Below are 21,200 nucleotides of genomic sequence, written 5' to 3'. Positions count from 1 at the left end.
TAAACTGACAGAGAAGGCTCAGTGAAGCTCATTGCACGGAAGCTAAGTATGATCCTGGGAGAATAAAACCCATCTCTTTCCTCACACCCCAGCTTTAGTTCTTGCTGGATGTCCTAAGGGAAGAAGGAACCAGGTACAATGGTCTGGGTTGTCAGAAATGAGGTGTGCTGTGAGGATGGGCTCTGGAAGGTGGACCTCTACCCCACTGTTCTCTTCTGAGTCTCATGGAGAGTAGGGAGTCTGTCAATACCAACTCGAAGAACCTTTCCACAAAACCTGTATAATCATTAGGGAACAAGCAGCATGCCCTCAGAATGCTCAACACCGAAAGAGACATCCTACTCCCACCCTGCCCAGGTCATAGCACAACAGCCTGTGGTGGCAGAAGCACCATGAGGCGGGGTGTGGAGAAACCATGCAGGGGAAGTACACTCATTCTTGAGCACTTTTGAGACAGCCCTGAGAACCCCCCAAAACACATGGGGGCAGGTGCTATGAGATTGCAGAGTCTTCAGTGGAGCTAATGCCATTAAATTTGCCATTATGTTATCCCCAAATGAACAAATTCCCAAATATCTCTCAAATCTACCTACACTTCTTTATCTTTTCATGACTACTCAAATGATGTCACATTTGCTCTTCCTTTCATTTCTTCACTCTCTATTCTACTCATGGTACTGCAGTCATAATTATTTTTTTAAATTGTAAATCTGATACTTTACTTCCCTTCTTAAAACCATTCAGTAGTTCCCCCATTACCTACAGGATAAAGCCCAGACTCCTACAGATCCTTCAGAGCTTGACTCAAGAATGAGGTCCACCAAGAAACTGATTCTGACTTCCTTAGGTAGAATGGACAACTTCCACATTGGCCTCTGCTATATTTTGTACCTTATTTAATTAAAGTATCACATTTTATGGAGTTTATTTATTTACCTGATTCTCTTAGATTGGAATCTCCTTGAAGATAGAGATTGTATCTCTTATTCATCTCTTCTACTAGTGCCTAGCATAGGGCTGGGTGAACACTATGAATTTAATCAATGCTTGATTCATTCATTTGTTAATACCCTCATATGAACCCTATTGAGAACTACTTTTTCCTTGTACCTTAATATGTTCTCATCCTCACCATTGAATCTTTGCTTCTGTTCTTCCTATTGCCTGAAATAGCCTCTTATTCTTTCTTATTCCTTTTAAAATTTCTTTAAACATTTTCTGTAACCAAGAATTGCAATACATCAAATCCTTAACAGAATAATTCTGCAATTTGTTGTTTCTGTTGACTCTTGCTCACAGTGGCTTATTTCCTTATGTGGTTTGTAGTTTGGGTTTATGAACTCATGTTTGGTAAGATGCTCTAAGACACTACCAATCAAGAACCACTTTCAGTTAATTTTGTAGTTTGAAGTTTCTTGCATAATGCAGGTAGTATAAATTTAAACCCAATACTATATGAGTAGACCTACTTATAGTAACAAATTCATAGTGGAGATACTTTTCTTTTTTTCCCCAGAGCCCAACCTGATGAAACAAGTTTCCCTGTCTGTTTTTCTTTGCCAGGGACCACATTCTCTTAATCCATATTTTCCCTGGGGATCCTATTGATGTGTGAGTGTTGTCTCAGTTCTATCTTCTCACCTTGTATGGGCTTGAGATCATAAGATTCACAAAAGGAATTAAACTCCAAAATTCTAGATTAGAGATAGGCAAAGTATGGCCCATGGCCTAGTTCCAGCTTACTGCAAGTGAAATCCTCCTACACCCCTTTGTTTATGTATTGTCTATAGCCGCATTCATTCTACAAAGGCAGAGTTGAGTAGTTGCAACAGAGACCACATGGTCTTATAAAGCCAAGAATATTTACTGTCTGGCCCTTTACAGAAAATGTTTGCTAATCCCTGATCTAGACAACCAAGACTGCCAAAGGCATCAGCAACTTTCTGTTTTTAACCTCTAGGAATTACTGTCACCTTTTCTCAAACTCAGTGATACACTTCAAAAGAATTTTGCATCCAGCAAGGTTAGCTATATTGTATGGGAGATTTTCTAGGACATCTAGTTTACCATGTTGCCATAAGCCAATGTTAGCCTCTTCTTTCTTATTAGCCTTTCAAAATCCTAATCACTTTTTGAGGTCCAAAACAGAAACTTTCTCCTTCAAGGAAGGCTTCCCCAGAGATTTCAATTCTTGATATTAATGTATCTCTAAGCTTCTAATGTGCTTGTCATCTATAACATATGGCTCAGTAATTTATTGTAGGAGTGTCTCTGTTTGTGTGTATGTGTTTATTTACCCTCCAGTTGCACTGAACAGAAAATTATTTTCATTTCTGAGGTCGCCAGCATCTTAAGAACAATGCTTACCATTTAGATCAAGACCTACTATTTTGGGTATAGAAAACTGAAACAATCTTGAGATGCTACAGAGCTCTAAATCTGGTAGATTAGGAAAGAAATTTGGCAGTAGAGCATATAGCAGGGGGTAGTAACAACTGTTCAGGTCTTGGGTTTACAAAACTGAGTTCAGGGGTACCTGGGTGGTTCAGTTGGTTGAGCATCCAGTTTTGGCTCAGGTCACAAGCTCACAGTTCGTGAGTTAGAGCTCCATGTCGGGTTCTGTGCAGACAGCTCAGGACCTGGAGCCTGCTTCAGATTCTGTGTCTCCCTCTCTCTCTGCCCCTCCCCTGCTCACTCTCTGTCTCTCAAAAATAAATAAAACATTTAAAAAAAGTTTTTTTAAACTGTGTTCAAATCTCGGCTCTGTCACTTACTAGCTATATGATCTCAGGAGATTGTTTCACCTTTCTAAGTTCTGGTTGCTTCACCAATGAAACAGAGTATCATTCCTGCCTTGGATAATTGAGAGACTTAGAGATAAAGTACATAGTATCTATCACAAATAGGTAATCAGTAGGCCATTATCACATTGTTATAGACAAAACTTGTTTATTGATGATCTTGAGGCCACATTTGAAGAGGGCTTTGACTATTCCAATACTCTATGTGTCCAGGAAGGAATGTGACCTGCATTTGTATACAAATTTGAGAAACTTAGCCAAGGAGCATAGGAAATACAAAAAGTGAGGAATTGGAAAGGAGGCATTCCTAGACCTTACCAAAAAAGGCAGATTTTCAACATTTTTAGTCTGACCACAGAAATTCTGCAGGGCTAGAATATAAATAGACTAAAGATTCTAACCAGTCTAATCAACAAAAATTATTTACTGAGATATAACTACAATAACTATCAACAAATGATACTACTACTGTAGATAATATATCTTGGTTTTGTGTTTGGCATTGGCCTCCTGAAGTTCTTTTAGTATCTTGTTCCACCATGCCTAGCAGGCCTGAGTTCTGCCAGCTAGTTTTATTCTTCAGAGAAAAACAAATTTGTTTGTTGCTTTTTCCCTTTCTCTTAGCGTTTGTAACAGAGGAATGGAGCCCCAGGCAGGAACTGAAGAGGGAGATAGAACGGTATGAAGTTGCACTACCTACCTTGGCTGGCTTAGACCTATACCTTATGAACTGGTTTGGGGCTTCTAGAAGCCTACTCTAGGAGCTCTGGGTAATGGTTTGGACTGGGGATGGCAGTGGAAGAGATCATAGATTTATTTATGGACCCAGCCACAGAAGAGGCAAAGGCAGTTTGCTGGTGAGGAAATTGGTCCTTCCAGGCATTGGGCCTTGATTCCCTTGTCAGTACTGACCAGTTGCTGCTGACCTGACCTCTCCAAGGCCTTGCCTTGTGGCTGACACAGCCCCTACCTCACCACACTGCTCTTGCCCTTTCAGGGATTCCTGAGTCCCTTCATGCAGTGTCCTCTTTTACAGGGTAAAAGGGATTCTCACCCTTGTCCTCTGTCCACGCCTCTCTTCCCAGTTGCAACCATTTTACTGGTCCACCACTTCTGGCTTATGCAATCATGGATTTTAAAACCTACTGGTTTGTATTTCTCACAGTGCCAAACACAGGTGTTCTGTAAGCTTTTCTGACTCTTGCAAATCAGTATTTATCACGTTGCTCTGCATCTGAATAGAAAAGTCTCCCCACTTGTGAACATTTAACTTGTATAGGACTCTTTTTCAGGAATATAATTGTGTACATTTTGATTAAGTAAAGTAGCTAAACTAGGCCAATGGTATGTTTTACTGTTATTTAAAATGATCTATAACAAACAACAAATGATGAAAGATTTGCAATTCAGATTTCTCTAATATACAAAAAGCATTGCAAAATTAAGAGACCAAACACCACCACCAATAACAAAACAGGCAAAGGGCATGAATAGACAATTCATAAGAAAGAAAATAAAAATGGATCTTAAACACAGGAAAGTGTGTTCAACCTCATTCACAATAAGACAAAAGCAACTTAAAACTGTATCCTTTACTGTTTTTCTGCCTTTCAGATAGGCACAAGATACAAAATTTTGGTGCCATACCTGTTGCCAACTTTGTGAGCAAGGGTGTAGGGAAATAGGTAAGCTCATGAGCTGCTATTTGGAGTATAACTTGGTACAACTTCTCCAAAGTGTAATTTGGCAATATGTATCAAAATTACAACTGGATACACCTGTGACATAGCAACTTCATTTGCAAGCAATTGTCAAACACATGTATTTGTGAGTATAAACTCACATATACGTGAGATGTTATATACCCAAGATTATTCATTCTAGCACTGCTTATAATAGCAAAGTACTGGGGGAAACCTGGATGTTCATCAATGGGGAACATTGTTCAAATGAATTGTGGTACATCTATATACTGGACTACTATGTAGCTATTAAACAAGACATTGGGATGGGTAATTTTTAGGGCAGCTTTTAAGCTGCTAGTGATATCATGTTAAAGTGGAAAAAAAAAGCAAAGTTCAGGATGATATATGACATACAATGCTGTCATCTACACCAACAAAAGTGGGAGAGGAAAATACATACTTATACTTCTGTATGTATGAAATGTCTCTAAGGACACATGGGAAAGGTAACACTGATTGCCTCTAGAGAGCAACAATGATGTCTGGGGAAGAGGGATTGGATGCAGACTGCATACTATTTCATACCATTTGGATTTTGATAATCAAAATAAATACATTTTAATCAAGTGCCTCCATTGTTGGTGACCAGTGATGCTTCTAGTGTGCCCGAAGCACAAATCCCTTTGCAAGTAAGATGACACCCAAAGTTTTGCCAGCTCCATAGTGACTCCCCAAGCAGTAGTGGGAACTCAAGCCCAAATATACTCTTGGCATTTCTAGGAACTCTACACTGCCACTTCTCAGGTGGCCTTAAACCAGTCTGCTTTGTCCTTCTGCTCCCACTCACCCTCTCATCTGCCCATGCTTCCCCCAAGAAGGCCTCTTATAGTAGATCACCTCACCCCTGCCCATTGCTTCTGCCAAGGCAACTCCAGATGCTCCCAATATTTCCATTCCCTGGAATGCTGGCTCCTGGAAAGGCAGAAAAGCCAGGAACCCTGCTAGGGGCTGAAGCATCTTGGCCTGACTGTAGAGTCCTGTGGTCCCTCAAATATTTCTATCAGCAGTGAGTACTAACCTCCAGTCCCCTGTCTGTTAAGATCAAACTGATGGCACAAGGCTGCAAGGAAACAGATTCCATAACATCCATCCACCCTCCACGGTTTTTGAGGGGACAGATGGTGGAGGGGGTTCCTTGCTTCTTCATAAATTCTTTCCCTTCAGAAGCAAAACAAATACAGGTATTGGTAGGTAAAGGGAAACAGATATTATTCATAATACTTGCAGTCAACCAAGAAGTTTTGCTGATTACTACCCTTACAAACACAATTTTGGGCAACTCCTTTTTTGCAAGGATTAGCACATTAAATTCTTCCTTGGCGTTTTCCACTACACTGATTCTGACCCTTGCTAGCCCAAATCCATGTGAGCTATGGACCTGTACCTTGGTTCCAACCTACACTTTGAGTCTGGATTAGCCTTCCTAAAACCCTTGGATCAGACCACATCTGCAGAATTGAGTGTCCTGAGACAGTCATACTTTTCAAAGAACCCTTGAAGTTACAGCCTGTTCAAGGGAGACCTCCTAGGAAATGTATAACACATTCAATAAGGTGTTGTGTACAAGCTACGTGGAAGTCACTGGGTTAAGTAATATGTGGAAGAGAGGCATCCTGGTCCTCAAGAAGCCTGCAGTAGCGAGTATAAAGCTTATATTCTCAGTAGAGAATATAAAACTTTCACACAAAATGGCTGCCATATAAGGCTCAGCAAGCCATGTGACTTAATCTATGTGCAGACAACATACTATAGAAGTTCACAGGAAGGAGAGTTTTCATACAGCTGGATGAAGCAATAAAATATAAATTGGGTCATGAGGAAAGGGTTAGCATATGGACCCATGAAGAAGGAAGAGAAGAGTCTGAATCAATGCAGAGAGTACCTGGAACATGTGGTAGTCTGGCTCCCCTGGAGCACAGAGCCAGTTGAAGAGCATGGTGGGGAATGAGCCTGGGGTAACACTCAGGTGGCTGCAGTAAGTATAATTACTACCATTTGCATGGCCTTTCATAATTGCTAGAGCTCTTTCCTGTGAATTGTCATTTGACTTTTACAATGACCCTATGACTTAGATATTTTCATGTAAAGAAACTCAGGCTCAATAAGACTTTGATGTAACTCACACAAGGTTACTCAGTGGCAAAAACTGCTTTTAAGCTAGGAATCTACAGAGCACTTTGCATGAGAAGGCACTAAAAATACCATAAATATGTGCTAGTTGGCCCCTTGTTGCCTGAGGCTAATTTAAAAAGATTGTTCTCTTCCATAGTGTTTTAACATTCCCCTTGAGTAAATTATTTTCCAATATTAGTTTGCATTATGAGTCATTTCTTTCCGTTGTTTTTTTTTTTTTTTTAATGTGAAATGAGTCATTTGTTAAGGTTAAATTTCTTCAGGTAAGCTCCAGGGTAAACTTAAATGTTGACCCTCTGAAAATAATCCAAATTCTGAATTACTGGTGGGTGAATTACTGTTCCTATAAATCAGGTCCCTGGGCCAGTGTTTCCAGTCTTAGAATTTTCACAGTTGCTTTCTAACTGGCTTTGTGAAGTTCTCAGACTAGTTGGTATGATGAACAGGGAGACCCTTTATCTTCTCCTTTTTTGGTATTTTGGTATAGCTGTTTTGGTTTGGTTTTAATGAGAATTAAAATAATGAAAGTGACTCTGATACATCTTGAAGAGAGAATGAACGGATTTCTCCATTACTTCTATTCTGAAATTTCTTCCCATCTGCTCCATGTAACTCAGCTGACTCAATAGCGATGGCTTCCTGTGAGATGCCTGTTGTTAAGTAATAGTTTGCTTTTATTGTTTTTTTGCTCTGATTTCTGTACTCCTATTTGCAGCCAGATCTCTAGTTTTGTTTTGTTTTGTTTTTATTTTGTTTTCATTTGCCTCACTTTGTTTGGGGGTCCCGGATGGTTGCTGAGTAAATCACTGCTGTGGAGAGTGTGCTCAGTTCTCAAGAAGGAAACCTAACTTCGCACTGGCACTGCCCTACCCCATGTCATGGGTGCTCTGCAGTTGCTGGCTACATGAAAGCAGTGATCTTTGCACATGTGAACTGAGAACTTTCTAGAGCTCCAGTAATCTAGGGCTTTCTTCATTTTGCTACATAGAGAGAGGCCCTTTGGAGTATAAATGCTTACCAATTCATCCCCATTCTCCTCACAGGCCCTAGTTGAAAAACGCACAGTTGGTTTTTGCTATTCGCAGTAGTTATGTTCTATAAAGCCTCTGCCAACACAGAATGAATGAGTGTGGAACCATTGCTCCTAGAGAAAATTCAGGGTTAGTCACATTCTCATCAACCTATTAATACATAACCTCATTTGATGCCTTTTTCAATTTAAAGACACCTTTAAAAAATATTTATTGTTGATTCATTAGTGTAACTCAAGGCCAACAGCAAGATAATTCACTCCTGAATGAAGCTTATCGATCATGTATCTTCTCTGGAGGCACATCACAGCCTTCTTGTGCTTAAGAACACTGGACAGCACTTTGGCCTCACCCTTGCAGGCCATTTTAAATACCAAAAGCACTAACAAAAAGCACAAAAATGCAAAAAATGTGGCACTAAATCGATCACCAAAAGGACACTTGTTTGAAACGGTATGAAACAAGGTGACAGTGGATCATCAGCTGGGAGCACACTCATTAGAAGACAGAAATGTTCATTGGCATGTCCATGAATGACTGCAAAAGTACCATGAGTGCTGATTTTGGGATTACAGATAAATTTTAGGAAGTAGATGAATTCAGAAACACAGAATCCACAAATAATGGGGATTAACTGAATATTGAAAACGTGTGTGCATTGGAGGAGTGTGCTTACGGAAAGAACAAAGGATCCTGCCTAAGGAAGGGCAATGTTGGGGCTTCTGTAGAGCCAGATCAAGGTGACTGCTATCTATATGGTGGCTTTGTGTGAATTAGATAGTGGTGCCCTATCTGGGCAACTTCAACCCAATGGCACGCAGCTTGAGGAACAGACAGAGCAGTGAAGAAAAGAAACTCCTTCCTCCAGAGTATTTATTTTTGCACAAACACACAGGGTTTGGCTGATGGAGCAGACAAGATTCCTGTCTCTTCTCACCCCTTGAGCTATGCGAACTGTAGAGCCAAATGTGGTGGCCTTATAGAAGAATGTGGTGTGGATGGGTCAACCTTGTCTGGAAGCAAAAATTAATCCTTCAAACAGACCCTGTTAAGGATCCTCCAAGGGGACCTCTATGTCACTATGTCCACTCTCTGACTCAATCAAAGGCTCCAGGCCTTAGACTTCTTTAAAAGCCCCTGTATTTGTTTCTTAGATCTGTTGTAAGAAATTACCACAAATTGGATGGCTTAAAACAACAGAAATTGGTTCTCACACAGTTCTGGGGGCTAGAAGTCTAAAGTCAAGAGCCAACACGGACGTGTTCCCTCCATAGGCTCCAGGGAGGAATCCTTTCTTATCTCTTCCAGTTCAGCATTCCGTGGCATTCCCTGACTTGTAGCTCCAGTCTCTGCCTCCATCCTCATGGCTTTCCTCCCTGTGTCTCTCTGTGACCTCTCTTCTTATAAGGGCACCAGTCATTGGATCTAGGGCCCACTCTCATCCTGTATGCACTCATCTTAACTGATCATATCTGCAAAACTTTATATGCAAATAAAGTCACATTCTAAAGGTTTCAGGGGGACATAAATTTTAGGGAACAACATTCAATCTGCTACAGACTCCATAATTGAAGTCTGGGGAACATAAAAACGGAGACTTTGACAATTATCTGTTGTCCTTTGTCCAGACCTCTAGAATACCTTCCAGGTCTCCACTGCTACACTCCCTCCAGTTACAGAGTCTCTTTGATCTTATGTCCTCTTTGGGCTTAAGGGCTTTGAATCAATGGTAGTAAATGAAAAGAAAGAGAAAGAAAAACAAGTAGCAGCCACAAAAAAACACTAAAAATATTTCACCTTGAAAGCTGATGTAAATATGCACAACCTCCTCAACAATATCTTAAAGTGTCCTGTGACCCAAGGGCAAATTCCAGGGGTCACCAATGGTCTGGGCTTTAGAATCACAACCAGAATAAAACAGAAGGTTAGACATTAATGACCCTTTGGCCACAATATTTCCTATGGACTCAGGAGAACTGGTACTGCAAGGCATGCCTTCAAAATACACCGTGTACTCTGACAAATTCTGTAAGTGCCCTTCAGTCCACTCTGAACATCAGAATCTTGACTATGATGATGAAAAAGTCAAGTCAGGTCAGTAGATATTTACCTACAGTCTATCTGCCAATACCTAAAGCCTAAGTCCTTGTAATGTTAACGAAATAATCTCTTGAGAATGACCAACTCCACTGCCTTGTATAACAATTAACAAATACAGTTTACACCACAGTTTTTTGACTGCTCAGCATCCTTTCTCCCTCCCCCACCCATCCATGTGTCACCTGCACGTGGGGTTAACTCCACATCTGTCTCCAGGTAGATGTGTGTGAACTGACACATGGCCAGTTAGAGCACGGAATTCTTCTGGTCACAGCAATTAAATGAGAGATGCCTGTCAGAAACAATCAGTGGCAATGAAATGCAATGAGACAGTTTATGGCACTCTGGGGAAAGGACATGAGTTGATCCTGCTGGGTTCGTGGAGCTACTGGCAGCCATATTGTCACTGGAGAATTACTTGGCAGTGAAGCCAAGATGAAGAACAGCAGAGATGAGAGAAAAGTTTAGACTGAGACGTACTGGCATCATTAGAGCCCTGCATCTAACCACACCCAAAGCTGGGAGAGAATATTATACTCTTAGTTCCATAAAGCAGTAAACTCCCTTTTTTGCTAATTTCAGTTGGGTTTTGTGTCACTTGCAGTATCTCAACTGATATGACATGATACAACTAACCATGAAGGTCACATGTATAACTTATCTAGTAGATTCTTGACAGCAGGTCTCATTTCCTCCTCACTAGGACAAAAGAAATCATTCTGAACCAGTATGGTGGAAGTCCCCATGATCACCCAGTTGGGTCCTTTTCTCTGGGTCTCACATTGCTCTAATCCTACCATGTCTGGTCTTCTGAGTGGTGTTGATTTTGATCATCAACTCAGTTTTTGCTCATATGTCAGGGTCTCTAGATTCAACTCCCACCACAACACAGACGGACAGAGAAAATGTAGTGTTTCTAGTTTGCCAATAGCTAATCTGATATTTCCCCTCTGGAGTCTCCACCTACTGATTAACAAGAAAAATATTAACTACATCCAGTTTAAACTTACTCTAATCCAGTCATGTTAAAAGCTTTTTCAGGAAACAGACAGACTCATTTGGCTAAAAATTCTGTTACTAAGATAAAATTTCCCTCCTCCTGCTTCTCCTTATAAAATGTTCTCTGGGTGCATGAAAAGAGGGGCACTTGCTCATCCTATGTCAGCAAGAATGGAGCAGAGACCTCGGGTTTGGTATTCTCAACCTCCTCCAGTGTCTGGATGCTATCCCTTGTCTACCAGTAGAAGGTTGCAGTGTAGATCTCTCTCAGGCTGGTCTTGCTTATCTTTAGCAGAATTAAGTATCTACCTCAGACTGCCTTGGCCCCACTACTGGATACAGATGCTGACGCTTTGCCTACCCACCATCTGGTTCAGTGCCCTTGAAGTTCAACACCAGCCTTACAGTGGGCCACTTCTGCCTGTCATGGTGTATGCCATGGAAAACCCCTTGGCTGCCAGCCCAGTGTCCACACCACACATGACCAAAGGCAGCCTGAGGAGGTCAGCCCACAGGGGCTCCCAAGGCTACCCTATGTAAGCCACAGGTTGACTTTAACATGGCTGTGCATAGGTTGATGTGTTGCAGACTCTGTTCAGTATGGCCTCCATCCTGCTGGACTCCCCTGCTCCTCACCAGCCCAGGACTGGAGAGGACGGTTCCGCAAACATAGGTCCAGGTGCTTCCCAGTTCTCACTCTTTCTTCTCTTCTGTCCACATTCTTCAGGAAGAACACACACCCTGCCTGTGCTTCCGAAAATACATGGTCTGGTTTGTATTTTGCTTTTCCTACTTCACACCCACTTTCCCTCTGACTGCAGCTAAGCCTGGCTCTCTTCTATGCTGTGGAGAAATTTCCAAGCTGAGTTGTCCATGCTCAGTTGCTGAAATGTTAAAGGGGGCAGGGTGGGGTGGGTAAAGAGATACGGAAATTTGTTTCTCAGGACAACAGTCTGGCTTGCACAGCCATTTTATTGTTGAAGGATCAGATTCTGGATGTCAATGGCTGAATGTTAAGTTGTTCTTCCTCTTCACATTTCTTGAATAACTCTTCTCATTTCCTCTGTGGCTTCCCACCCCCAAACAGAAGAATGTCTGGGCAGATGAGAGCTGCCCTGTCCAAGAGAGATTCAGGCAGTGGTGGGAATGCTCTACATCTGTGCTCTTCAGGACAGTAGCCACTGGCCAGATGCGGCTGTGGAGCACTTCAAATGCGGCTAGTGGGCCTGAGGAATGGACTTGTCATTTGTCTAATTTCAGTTAGTTTAAACTCAAATTGCCACACATGGCTAGTGACTAGCACAGAACTAGAGTAAAGGTCTCACACTAGGCAAAATAAAATGATAAAATCTGGTGCCCCCCCACCCCGTGCCCCTAGAAAATGGTTATGTAATCTTACAATCTTCATTCCAGTACAAGTGTTCTGTGTGCTGACTTACTTCACACCCAGAACTTTTTGTCTTTGCCCAAAGACATGGTAACTGATGTCTGGTTTTGCAGCCTTGCATGTCTCCCCATCTTCTAAAATGTCCTGCAAGAGGTATACCCTGTTCCAGAGAAACACATCCTTACCCAAGACCCTTGACTTTCTCCTAGAGAAATCTTCCTTGTTTTTTTTTTTCCCAGATTTTTCCCTTAGTGTCAGCCAAGATGTGGCCAACCTCTCAGGCATCTTTAGGAGGAGAGTCAGTGAACAGCAGGAAACAGCTCCATAAAAGCCTCTTCTCCCTGGCTCCAGGAGGTCGTAGGCATGAATAACCTCCCGGTTCAGCTTATTTTCTTTGGGAAGTGTCTGTCATGTTGGCATCTTCCAGGAGCCCGCCTGCCTGCACCTGGCTGATTGTTGGAGACTCCTGTGTACAATAATGCACACTGCATCACAAGATAATCCAGGGTAACTGGGAAGGCCTGGGAAGGCAGGAGGACCTCCTGCCTTATACCCCAACTCTGAGCTATCAAACAATGAGGTCATTGTGCTGTGCCCTTGGACTCGCCCAGGGGAAAGGGAAAGGAAGAGGAAGAGAAAAGCACCCCCCAGTGCAGTCTGGAGTGTGGCTCACAGAAGTGTTCACTGCCAATAGCGCTCCAGTTTGAGGAGGAATAACTGGCAATGACAATGAGAAAAACTGACATCTGTACAGCTTTCCAGCACTTTCTCATGCAGTATCTCACGTCAGTCTTTTAAAGCAAACAGCTTAATAAAGCTTAATAAAGCTTAATAAGCTTAATAAAGCTTAATAAAGATGTGTTTCCACATCTTTGATTGTGGAAAGAGGAAGCCGAGCCTCTGCAGAGGCCAGTGTCCTGGCCTCTTGAAGTCACATGTCAGGAACTGATGGGGCAGGGCGACTATCTCCAGAGCCCAGGATGGCAAAGGGCTGGGTACAGGAACAGCCACAAAGGTAAGGCTGCCAGGCATAATATGTTGGAGAGATGAGGAAAGTAGTCACCGGGAAAAACTCTGGAGAGGACATAAGGCATGTTTGAAGTCTAAGATGGTGGTGAACTTCACAATACTTAAAGTGATCAACAACTCTGGCTTGCACTTGTCTGCCACCAGCCATTGGGTAGAAGCATGAAACCCCTATGTCAGGCAACACTTATCAGTTTGTCAAGTTATTGCTTAATGAGGTTAAAAAAACAAAAACAAAAACAAAAAACCCACACACCTCACTGGACCTTCACAGCAACTCTGTGTAGAGGGAGCTAAGTCAAGGATACCGTTATATTCCCAACATGGCTGAGAAAGCCATAGCTCAGAGCCATTCACAAGTTTGCTTCCTATCACCCAGCTGGGAGTTGGGCATGGAACTGGCTCTATGTCCTGCCAGCTAGTTACCTCCATCACTTTGCTTCATGCTTCTCTCCTTTCCAGCCATTGCGGCAGGGAGAGGTAGGTTCCCGTCTGATCAGTCCTCAAGTAGATGCTGCCCCTTGTGAGTCCGTGGGAAGAGACCCTGCGTGCCCACCTACCAGGAGCCTGCACCCCCCTCCTCCCAGGGGCCGCAGCCAGCCTGCGCTGTGAGCCTGTGTTGTGTCAGCAAGAAGCCTGTCCTGTGCCAGGCCCGCCCGCCCATCTGCCGGGACATGTCTCCATTAGTCATCACATTCTCTTCCCTTGGGACTGCTCTGCAGAGCTTCCACAAACACAGATTGCCAGGACAGGCAACTGTGCAGCCAACCATGGGACCAGGAGCCTCCCCTGGAAGCTGTTTGCAGGAAGGAGCCCTGTGCACGATAGATAAGTCATCCCCTGAAGAGCCTCACCTTCCAAGACACACCCTCCCTGCTCCCCTGAGTGCCCCAAAGCCTGGGGGAACTGGAAGGTGGGCAGCTTGGCCCCTTCCCCAATCCTATCAAGGCTGCTTCCTGAGGGAAGAGCAAGCCTGAGCAGCTCTGGGCCTGCCAGCTGGCTGCATCCCTCTGGAAAGTGGCTGTAGCCTGGGATGTGCTTTCTCAGGTTGAGACATTCTGGGAAGAGGCTCAGAGTTCCTGGGAACATCCTGAGAACAGCCTGTGTTGGCTTTCCCGATGCATAGATGCTTCAGACCTCTTTGAAGTCACTCGATGGGGGAGAGGGTGGAGATTCCTGCAGCCACACCACCCAGGTCCTGCTTCCTCCCAGGCTGCTCTCAAGAGGCCTGTAGGGAGGGGAAGGGATGGGTGGGGTATGGAGGCAGGAATTTCTGCATCTGCCATGCCCTACCTGCGTGACCATGGGCAAGCCAGTCCAGTCTCTTCTCTGCCTCATCTCTTCCACCCAGGGAGAACTAAGGGTTTACTTGACAGCTTTCATTCATTCATCCTTTCATCTAGCACCACTGTATGCTAGGCACTCTGCTAGGAGCTGGGAGCATGCTGAGGAGAAATGCACAAGGGCACTGCTCTCGGAGAGCCTACAATCTAGTTCTTAAAGGCAAGAACCCGGTTAGCTGTGCCTGGCCCCCACCCACAGTCTGCTCTCTGTAAATGTGTGTTGACTCTGCCTAATTAACCCATGCCCTTTTGCTCACGGCTGCTGGGAGAAGCTGATGAGATGGTGCAGGATAGGCACTTTGTAAACTATAAAGAGATTATACAAATGTCAGGGATGATTTGATTGTGGCTGTGACCAGCACAAGGGTCTGTCAGGAGGCAGAGGTAGGCCCAGTGTGGGCAGGGAGAAACCCAAGCCTGAAAGGAGACAGTGCTCGCTGAGAACAAGTCCCGAAGGTGGTGAGACCATGTATAGGCACACACCCGCTGAGGAGTCCCAGGGCCTGTGGCAACATTTATGAGGCTTGACAGGCAATTCCCCAGGCTCTGCAGGGGAGTTGGGGTCTTCCAGAAAGTAACCATACTAACCAGGTGCCTGGAGGATAGTTTGTTCAACCAGTAATCATCTTTCCAAATTTAAAAAGCAAAATTCTTTACAACTCTTATGAGGAAAAGCAACTATTTTTCCTCCAGGTCTCAGTCTCCCTCTTACCTAACTTTGGAATCCCTTACCTTATCAGACACAGGATTACCTGGGACCTGGCAGTCATTTCTATGTACTCAAAGTCCCTGTCAGCTCTCCTGCCACTGGCCTGAGGCCACAGAGTTAAAACTTCTTCAACATTTCTGAACTCCACTTTTGTAAAAGCTCTGAAGTTTTGCTGACCTCCCCTGAAAACCTCCCCATATACAGGATTTGCATTTTTCCAAGCTGCTTTCCTCCATTTCAGTGAATCAACTGTCTGAGAACCTATGTACGTACCCACCTTGTCTACTTCAGACAAAAATTAGTGACAAATTTTGGATGGATGGATGGATGGATGGATGGACAGACTGAGTTTTGGCCATAGCCACCTCCTTGTTCTACAGAGCCATTCATTTCCAATAATGATATCATCACCCTGAAAATGCTAATGATAACTAAAAGGTCAACAAAAGTAAATGAGTGCTTCAGGCTGCCTAAGAAAGTATTTTGTAAAACACACACACACACACACACACACACACACACGATTAGACCTACATGACAGTTCTCTTCCCAATAAAGCTATTTGAAGAACAGCTAAGATTTGGGTTTGCACTTATGGATCAGAACCCAATACCTCTGGGGTCAGTTTTCTATTTTTCCAGGGATCCCGGCGCTTTGAGGCTTTCCCCTCTCCAGGCAAGGGGTCTTGAGGTCAGAGCTCTCAGCTCACCCAGATGTGTGTGGTCCCTAGCATCTGGACTACACTCGGCAGAGGCTTCACCAGCATCTGTTGAATTTGGCTAAGTCGATTGGGATTGAATGGGCAGCATCCACAGAGCAGGATGGAGACCTTTCCTAGCTGCACGAGGGCACAATCTCCAGCTGCAGCATTGATTCATTTAAAAATAGTCAGGGAGGTTGCTCATGTCCACAGCACTGAGCCAGGACTGTACAGTCAAGAGGTTTCTTGTCCTCAAAGACTTGCATGGTCATGGCATCAGGTCTCACTTACTCCCACCTGCTCCCTCCCTATCATAAGCCATCCTCACTCGAAAGAATTGAAAAGCAGAGATTCTTTGTTCAAACCACCCTACAGAAGCCTCAATTGCCCCTCACCTCCATCAGATCAGCATTGCTGTCCTTGGGGCCCCCCAGAAAGCACTCATGGGGCCATGGTTCTCAAGGCTGGCTGAACTTCAGAATGCCTATAGAGCTGTGTTCACCATGGAACATTCTGATTTAATAGGTCAGGGCTGGGGCCAGGCATCTGCCCCAGAATTTCTGTTTTCAACTTTACCTTCCATTAGAATCAATTGTGTGTTCATGTCTATGTGTGTTTGTGCATGGGGAGGATGGTGGATTTAAGATATTTTTGCCAGGGCTCAGAAGGTGGAATCCCCACCTCCTTCCTGGCACTGATTGAGATGTAAACATTCAGAAAGGGGAAAGCAGTTTGGTGGGAGGGAAAGAACCCTGGGTTGAAGTGAAGAGATCAGGTTTCAAAGTCCAACTCCTTCTTCACTAGCTTCGTAACCCTCAATGTGTTACTCCACCTCCTAAGCCCCAGTTTCTTAGGGTCCAGGTCCAGGGGGTATATAGGAAGAGATCTAAGATCTGTCTTTGATACAACAAACAGTAAAAGAAAAGAGAATTGCTAACCGTCCCATGATCTGCTTTAAGGCCACCAAAGGAGAAATTCAGATACCATTCTATAAGGAACAGAAAAGGTTAGAGGCCTCCTAACCCAAGAAGACAAGAAGTGGCTCTCACTTCTAGAATCTTCCACAGTCCTAGAGTCTCAGTCACTCCAGAGCTCAACAACAGTGTTGTAAGGCTCTGACACTTTGAAGCACCTTCTTTTGCTCTAAAATGATACATCTTGGCTTCACCAGGTTCCCTGTGGCATGCTGAAGTCAGAAGACATAATGGATTGTGCTGCTGGTCTGCCTCTCCATTGTTTTGAATAGGAAACCCTCATCAGTTCTCAAGTGAGCCTCACAAGTCAGAATTGAGAACTACTGAAATGGAACCACTTTCTGTTTTTGCTTTGCAAAGCCTGCATCTAACCAATGACAGTCACCATTCAAGCTCAGTGGCAGCTCCTCCAGGCTGATAAGGAGATGCGTTGATGGTTTTCTGGGAAGCTACAGCCTGATGGGGTTTTCCTATCAGCTTAGGAGACAGCCCCATCAATCCATTGCTCAGCCTCCACAGCTATAATTGGGAGCAGATGGTTTTGCTCACTGACAGACTGAATGGAAGCAAGACAGGCCCATTGCTCTTGTCCTTCATCAATTTGCTCTCAGACTGAGAATAGGAGTTTGACAGGGAGGCTCTAAGCCCGGGGTAGTCAACTCCCAGAGAAGCCTCAGCCTCACCAGGATGAGATGAAAGATCTCCACAAGCTCAAACTGGGGAGCAAGGGTCTTGAGGGAAAAACTAACTGGTGTGGAGGCCCTGTTCCTAATACTGGCTGAGGTCTTTGGGACTGAAGTAACCAAACTGCCTACTGCCATCTCATGCAACATCATCTCAAATACATGTTTGCTCTGGTGAACACGGCCAATGGCAACTTATGGGTGTGCCATTGGACACTGACACCCTGGAGAGGGACAGCAGTAGGGCAGCAGCCCCTCATTAGCTGAGATCTACTCCTGGGGTTCACTGAGGTTCTTCCTACCTGGGTTCCCCACCTCCACAGTGGTCAGGAAAGGCCTTTGCAGACCACATGAGATGGCAGAGTTTCTCAGTCATTTAGAAGTAGCCAGCCATTAACAATGAGGAGCAACAAGAGGGAATGTGGCCTGTTTCACCCACTGTGCAGTGGTCATTGTTAGAGATTTGGCTGTGCTTCCAGGAAAGACAGCCACCACTGTCCCTGTGGGTAGCTCTACTATGGCCTAGAGAGAATGGAACTCGGGTTGGGGAAGGGCAGAGGTGTGGGCCTAAGACAATTGGCTAATTGTCCCCATTAGGGTCTCTTGAGAGGACTTCCTGAGCTCTCCCTAAGTGGGAGAAGCCTGGGTGAAAAAGGAGGGGGATCCATCTGCAGCACTCTTCTTGTTTCGTAAGCCTGTCCCACTCAGAAGCCTTCTATGCTCTCCAACAGAGTGTATTATGGATTAAAACCTCTCAAATCTAGCCCCACTTGACAATCCCAATGTCTCTGCCACCACTCGGCATGGACACAATGTCAACTAACATGTTTCCTCACTCCCACTCTGGCTCACTTCTCAATCCAGGCCCAAGTTCACATGCTTCCCACCCTTTGGCCCTCACCTCAGTCACTGCACATGTGAACACTGCTCCTTTGGCCCCCATGCCCATCCAAACTAACCCATTCTCCAAGCCACATATGAAGACCCATCTCTTCCAAGAAGGGTTTCCTAACCACTCCAGCTGACAATGGTCTAACTCTGCTCTGAAATACTCTAGTTCTTGCTGTTTAATATCCTTACTGGAGGAACTTGAAGTCCTGATGTAGCTGGTGGTTCAGTTTTATGACTTCCCCTAGACTGTAAGCTTGGAAGTGGAGAAATCTCTTGCATTTTTCAAAAAAAAATTTTTTGTGAATGAATGGATGCCATACTTAAGTGCCAACAAGCTTAGGTTACCATATACCTCTTAGTAGCTTTCCCATTTAGAATTGCTGTACTGAGTAGAATGTCCCTGGGGCTGGCATGGTGAGGACAGTCTTGCTTGAGATCCCTTGTTTTGGCCATACAGGTATCACCTTCAGCCTTGCCTCAGTTCTTCAACACAGAACTGCCCAGCTTGCTTCTGGATCTACACCTAATGTGTGTCACTACACAACTCTAGAGCATGCCGTTCACCTAGGCTACAATGTGGCTTAGCCCTGTAGAGTTGCTCAGTGTATAACCTGTGCAACTGCATTTGGCAGTACTGTCCAACTTCCTGTTGCCAAGGTGGCCAGAAGTCCATCTTTTTATAGCTGTATATTTATGGCCACTAGGAAGAAAAAAGAGATCATACAGAACATCAGCTGAGCTTAGAGTTTGGTTGAGCATTCAGCCTGTGGCCTGAGAAAGAGCCAGCTTCTTCTCCTGGGCACTCTGTAGTTCATGTGTCAGGAATTGCGCTAAACCACCACCTGGAGTCTGGTCATGTCCTTCACTCCCTGCTTAAGATGAAGAAACTCTGGGCCAGGCTTTGGGCCAAACCAAGCGCCTGGGGCCATCTGGGATGAACCAACATGCTGCTGACTGAGATTCTGACAATTGTCACCAACTATTTGAAACTTTTCCCAAAAATCTTAGGAACTCCTGAATTCCAAGTGAGTTTCCGACTCCACAGTCCCTCTTCATTTCTCTGCCCCGGAGAGCACCCTGACCTCATGGGCTGCCCACACAGTTGTGGGGAGCCCATCGCTGAGAGACTGAGCCTTTAGTCATTCTATTAAGAGTTTCCAGACGGTGCGTAACCAAGGGCAATTTTGCAGCAAGCAGGAAATTATCAGTAGAAGTGGAAGTGACAGGGTGTTTAGCAAACATTAAACCAAGGAAGCTTAAAAGGTCTTTGAGCATCGTTAAATAAACATTTAGGATGACTGAGAGGGCAGAATATGAAATGGAAGGAAAGTATAAACACTTTCTGTGGGTGGAGGAGGCTTTCTCTCTCTTCCATCTTGATCAGAAGGCTAGGAGAGTGCTAGGAGTGGCCTGGATGATGCATTTAAAATTCCAAGCAAAATTATCCTTTGCAAGATGAAGTACCAATCAGCAAACACGCAGAGGAAAGAAACTGGTTCTCTAAGCTTGTCTTGATAGTCAGATTTGACTCAGATATTCATGCCCTAAGATGCTAGGCAGCAGATAGTCCCCAGAGTCCACCTGGCTCAGGACCTCACTCTCCAAGACACTGTGACTGGAATAAGCAGCAGGAAACCCAGCATCGGGATCAAACAGTCCCCAACTGAGAGCAAAACACCTTATTTAAGCATCAAACCAACCCCCATAACTCAGGTATTCTTACAGAAGGGGAAACAGACTGAGATTCAGGTCTCAGAACTAGAGTTGGGAACCCCAATCCTGAGTATTCCAGAGCCCAGAAAGTACCATGACAGACTCATGCCAAGCTCTTCCCAGGGGTACCTCAAGGAAGAATGAAGACAGGGAGAGAAAGGGGGCATTGGGAGATGAAGCCCAAAGGGACAGGAGCAACCACTAGAGTGACAAGAACACTAATGATAAAGATCAGGAACCTCACCAGCTTCAGGAAACAAGCATCTCCTGGCGCCCTTTTGCTTCTGTGTAGGTTCTCAGTGGCTAAGTTGCACGGGTTCATTTCTCACATGGCTTCAGTCAGTCCAGGGAAAGGGCAGTGGGGAGCAAGGCTGAGTCAGAGGAAGGGCGGCCAGCCTACCAGTTGCAGGGGTGAGATTTAGCAATATCACTATTAACCAAAAATTTGGAAGCCTTTCTTAATTTTCTGCCATGAGGCTTAAGCTGGATAATAATCTTGGTGCTTCATTTTATTCCTGATTTTGTACAGACATAGAAGACATAAGCATAAGGTTAGTGAGTGTGTCTGCTTAGGACAACATCTACACACACACACACACACACACACACACACACACACACAAACTTCTCCCCAAATAAATGGGATGGCTGAACACCAGAAACTACCATGAACCAACCTCCTCACAAGGGACCCGCTTCCACACTCACCTCCCCACAAGAGACCTGCTTCCCCACTTTCAACTGCACCTTCCAGCCCTAGTAACTGGAGTACTTAAGAATGTAACATAGCAAAACAAAGCAAGTAAATAAGAATAATTCCATGAGGGTAAGTAAAACACAAAACAAAATGCACCTACCAGAGCCTTCCCCAGAGCCTCAACAAAATCTTGGCCATTGTCTATGTTAAGGACTCATTCCATATCCCCAGATCCTTTACCACCTCTATCCCCAAAGTTGGCCCAGAG

At 44.4% G+C, this 21,200-nt stretch overlaps 1 long non-coding RNA gene across 1 annotated transcript in view; it reads right to left on the bottom strand.

Moving 5' to 3' along the window:
• LOC131506699 (uncharacterized) overlaps nucleotides 1-20,981 on the bottom strand; it is a 47,317-nt gene extending 26,336 nt beyond the window's left edge. Inside the window, exon 1 of the long non-coding RNA XR_009259098.1 lies at nucleotides 20,480-20,981. This is a non-coding gene — a long non-coding RNA (uncharacterized LOC131506699). The remainder of the gene's footprint in view (nucleotides 1-20,479) is intronic.
• Nucleotides 20,982-21,200: the final 219 nt, after the last annotated feature.

This window comes from Neofelis nebulosa, chromosome 3 (genome assembly GCF_028018385.1).
Source record: "Neofelis nebulosa isolate mNeoNeb1 chromosome 3, mNeoNeb1.pri, whole genome shotgun sequence".
Lineage (NCBI taxonomy): Eukaryota > Metazoa > Chordata > Mammalia > Carnivora > Felidae > Neofelis > Neofelis nebulosa.
This window is presented reverse-complemented; position numbering and strand designations above follow the sequence as displayed.